Source organism: Berghia stephanieae, chromosome 1 (genome assembly GCF_034508935.2).
Source record: "Berghia stephanieae isolate SIO BIC M18660-M18661 chromosome 1, UCSD_Bste_1.3, whole genome shotgun sequence".
Lineage (NCBI taxonomy): Eukaryota > Metazoa > Mollusca > Gastropoda > Nudibranchia > Aeolidiidae > Berghia > Berghia stephanieae.
Window position 1 is genome coordinate 72,474,212 of NC_088360.1, and position 5,391 is coordinate 72,479,602.

The following is a 5,391-nucleotide window of genomic DNA, read 5'->3' on the forward strand; positions in this document are numbered from 1 at the left end:
AATCCTGAAAATGGCCGGCAAGGAAAGTGTTAATGAAGACTGACCAAATCCGTCTTTATTAACAATCCAGTTACAACTAGATTAGACAATTCGCATCACCGCCTCTGCGTTGAGATTTGGAAAAGAGTTGAACAACGCGATTCACGATTGAATAATATACTTTTGGTGAATTTATGGTAATTTTCATGTCTCCTTTCTTGCATTCGTAGATAAACTTCTCCCATAATAGGTCATTCTTTTGTTTCTTTTCCAAACTAATTCGTCTGATGAGTGGTAAGGTTATGTAAAAACCATGAAATGCATTTGTACAACAGTTTGTATTTATATCCTTTATCCACAAACATACATGCACTCAGAAGAGAGAGAGAGAGAGAGAGAGAGAGAGAGAGAGAGAGAGAGAGAGAGAGAGAGAGAGAGAGAGAGAGAGAGAGAGAAAGAAAGAGAGAGAGAGAGAGAGAGAGAGAGAGAGAGAGAGAGAGAGAGAGATTATAAAATAACCATTTTTGTCACAGTAAGTAGGTAAAAGAGAAACAAATCTTCACACTGCTAGATCTTACCCTATTATGACAACATCAGTATCTAGCACAGACTAAATAGACTTCTGTGGTATTTTGTGTCTTGGACTGGGAGTTATCGCCTTGCCCTCGGATACAAATACTCAGAATTGAGTCGACTTAGAGTAACATTCAGATTCAGATTCATTTTGAAAACAAAGCGCTGTTAGAAAGCATGCTTTTCAGATGCCACCATAAGCCAGAAAGAAATAAAGAACTTTTACATCATTTTTTGCCCTTTAAAAAAAAAAAAGAAAAGAAAAGAAATCCCCCGTGATTAATTGAAAATACACGCCACATAGAAGATTCATTATGTGTCGAAAAGATCTTGTCATTCGCGCCAGTCAGTTTCGAAATCAACGAAAGATAACTGCGTAAATTTATAAAGAAATGAATGATGACCTCCCATTACCAAATTTCAGCGGTATACGGCTTCCACGGTCTCTCTCTCTCTCTCTCTCTCTCTCTCTCTCTCTCTCTCTCTCTCTCTCTCTCTCTCTCTCTCTCTCTCTTTCTCTCTCTCTCTCATGCTCACTCGGTTCCTCCCTCTATCACTCGATGATTTTTTATTTCAAATTTCGCAAATTTGGTAATATGTTTTGGGCTTGTCATAAAAAATGAATCAAAAACGATAAGAATCACTTAAATATTTTTTCTTTATTCAAAGGAAAATATTTTTCCCGCTGCATTTTGCAACCAAATCAGCGTCCTCAAAACTCGTATCCCATGTAACTCGCATTGTATGCTGCACTTTTTGGTTTTGTGTTCGCCCTAAAAAAAGGGGTTCCGTCATGGGTGGTGGTGGGGGGGGGGGGGGCGATGCTTTTTATTCACAAATGTCATTATCTTTTTTTTATTTGTTTGTTTGTTTGTTTTTTTTTAGGGAGAGGGGAGACTCTCAAATTTCGTATTCACGTATACACTTTTCAGGAAAAATACACCTGAAACGGTTTGAAACACTCAAGTTTTTATTTTATACTGGTAAAATGCTAGTGTTTCGCTACGGCAAATCTGAGAGGCTATAAAAGAAACATTGTAGAAAGATGTACATAATAATATATGGAGACGTATTGCTACCAGTTTTAACATATTTTTCAATAAAATTGAAGTTAAATGAGCGTGCTTATCTTATTACACGAATTTCGATCAAGTAAATTGGAAGGTAGTGGTGGCAGTGTTACATTTTGAGCAGCAAAGTGTCCCAATGTTCATTGTCTCAGGTCTGTGTGCTGTGGTCACAGCCATAGTAGGCCTAGTTGTTTTACCTACCATGCATCTCGTGTGTGTCCAAGACGGCATAACTATGGTGATTTAAATGAAAAATGTATAAACGGAACGAAGCTAACGTCACTCAGGTCTTTGTTATTGATATTATATAGCCGGTTGGCTGGTTAGTACTCACTAAATTCTTTCAATAAGACTTTGACTTACTTACTTAATCATCTTCGCTCCTTGTGGAATATAGGGCCTCTAAGAGCGTCCGCCATCTACGTATTTCTGTCCTTGACCATCGTCTTGGTAGCCTCCCAGGTGAAGCCTGCCATTTTCATTTCTTCTGACAGTGAGTGAGCGCTTTCATGTCTATTTTGGACGCCCTACCTTTCGTATCCCTTGGAGGTTCTTTTATGTATTAGGCCGTATTATATGGCTGGCGGCTGCTGTGAGTATTTTACATAAACGGGTGACATCAATATTCACTGAATGACTACCATAAGAGAGCTGACGATTATTACCGTGTTCCAAAAGTTCTGTCACTACCAAAATAAAAGTTAGATATCTCTTTTTATTTTCCGATCATTTACGTTGACATGTATTGGCATGGACCAGGACAAACATGCCTGCCATTGAATATAACACAGATTGGTGCATACCTAGGACTTCATAATGTCGCTGGTGCATACACATCTGCTATGTCAAGGGAGATAACTTTATCCAGACTGACCTGGTGAAATCCCGTGTTCAAGTTTAATCAATAGTATACGCTGTGTCCTCTGGCAGCTTTAATTACAGATGCTCATCGACTGTTCATTGACAATATAAGGTTCAGGGTTATTCTCTGGAGAATTCCTTGTCGCACTTTTGCAGCAAGGCTGCAGCTTCTAATGGTGCTCACACCACTATGTTATGACGATCGACCCAATCAGCAAAGTCTGTACCGCACTCGTGCACCGTCGCGAACTCACCCGGAAGCTTCGTCACAACACAACGTTCAACTAGATGCTCTGCGGTTTCGGGTTACATCCCACATCGGGTACATATTGGACAGGTGGAAAGTCCCAACTGATGAAGCGATTTTGCCGTGAGGCAGGTCCTCGACCGAAGCCGATTCGCTAGGCAAGGCAGCAGCCTCTTATCGTTCTCACACTACTATGTTATGACGATCGACCCAATCAGCAAAGTCCGGTCCGCATTCGTGCACCGTCGCGAACCCGCCTGGTAGCATCGTCACAACACACCGTTCGACTAGATGCTCTGCCGTTTCAGGTTCTTGCCCACATCGGGTACATGTTGGACAGGAGGAAAGCCGCCACTGATGAAGCGCGCTTGCTGTTAGGCACATCGACCGAAGCCGATTCGCAGCCACCCAGTGTCTCCTCTTACTGGTATCAAAGCCTGGCAACTTCTCACCAAGCTTAGAGGAGTGTCCCCGCCCCCACGAGGGATTGAATTCGTCCAAACCGACTTCCATCTCGTATGTGCAGCTCTGTCCGTAGTCAGGGAATCTGCGTACAAGGGTTGCCGGGACTTATTTCGGCTCGAAACGGGGGCACCGTCCATTATGCGCTTCAGAGGGGTATCCCCATTCCCTCTCTCTCTCGGATCTTACTCAGCCAGTTTACCGTAATCCTCTCCCTTCGGACATCGGGGGGCTGGATCGCTGCCATTATCTAGCTAGCATATTCGTGGTGGGCGTGACATATTTCTAATCTTCCTATCAAGCTCGTCTAAACGATGTTCGATTGGATTATGTTCTGGGGTTCTTGAGGGTTATCTCAGAACATTGATCTCATTATCATGAAGCAGATCCAATGTCATTCTAGCGGCATGTCGTGGTCGAGCATTGCCCTGTTGGAAAAGTCCACTGTGACGTGCCATAAAAGGTGATGATTTCATCACAGTACCACCTGGCCGTTGTGTTACCTTCAATAACAACACTACAGTGAGTCCGGGTGATAAATGGGTTTTGAACGTAATAATTGACAATGGCGAGGAGTTGTCGCCCTTGGAGGGCCACATACTTGTCTGGCGGTCTTTTGCTGATCCCGTTTAATCGGGCAAAGAACTCGTGTCGTCATACCTTCTCTTCCGATATTCCTAACTCATTGGAAGTATCTATGTAGTCAATCCTCCGGAGGTCTAATAACAAATAGATAACATGTTGAATCGTAACTATTTTATTTGCAGGGTGTGTATGCAGATTCTTAAGATTACGGGACGTAACTGAGCAAGGATAGACGATCTTATTTGACGACCAGCGTATAATATTTAGACTAGAATATATGATGCTATGACTCTAAAACCAGAGGATCATTTATACAAGGTATGTATCCAGTCCTCTGGAAGAGTGGTTTTACGCTTCCAATGAGACGGGAACCAGTTTTTTTGACATCACACTTTTGTTCCCTATTATAACGCCGATTTAAACATAGCACAGTTGTTCAGCAAACATTAACATGTCGTGTATTAGCGAATATCCAATTTCAATTATTCTATAAACGTTCAAGATTACACATTTTTTGTGTGTTGGTCTTTAATCCGGCTGGCGGATATTGTGAGTATTTTACCTAAACGGATAACATTAATCAACGCTGCTTTGTTTATGAAAGTTGTAAACATACAAATGCGACAAGCTGGACAAAATGGCCCATTGCGAAGTTAGATATTCCGAAAACTGAACACTTTTTACTACGTGGGTAACTTTGAGCACATTTTGCAATGTGACCGATGACCAAGAGCACATGGAAATGTAATATAAAATAAATAAATAAATAAATAATAAAATTGAGCTTTTATATGGAGCAATATCCTCTAAATGTGCCCAAAGCGCTTTACAAGGGGTTACTGGCCAACAGCAACACTTAACATGTCGGACGAGACATGACGCCTGGGAGGCGATATTACAATTGTTTCCGACAGAGATAACACTGGAAACGGCCGGGTACTTATTAATTTTACGCCTGATTAAGGTAAGAGATTGTGAGTAAACAGTCTTTTCCAAGAACTCAACTAGCGAGACTCGAACCTAGGACCTTCCAATCCGAAAGCGAGTGTCATACCACAAGACCACATAGCCGCACATATAGATCTTCTCCATTGCACTAGAACGCTCTTCTGAAGTCAAATGTGGCATGACGACTTAAAATGTTGAATAACGTATTTTTAACTAATTCCAAAATCAAAATTTATCAACTAGAGCAATTATATAGCGCAGTATCTACTAAACGTGTTCAAATGACTTTACAAGGGATCCCTGACCAACAGCAACGCGTAACATAATAATATAGAACCAGTCATGACGCCTGTTATGCGATATTACATTGACACAAAGACAACGCTGTTAACGGCCAGGTAATCATTTTACACCTGAGAACGTTGAGAGAATGTGAATAAAGAATCTTCTCCAAGGACTCAACTAAGCGCTGAGCGAGGCTCGAACCCAGGACCTTCCGATCCGAAAGCGAGTGGCATACCAAAAGACCACATAGCCGCACACCAACGTAAACATGAACACACAAAAATTCTATACTTATCTTGTTGACAGCAACATATTATTAAAATGTCATAACAACACGCGAATATCTTGGAGAACAAAGTGAAAGACGAAAACAAAAATGAT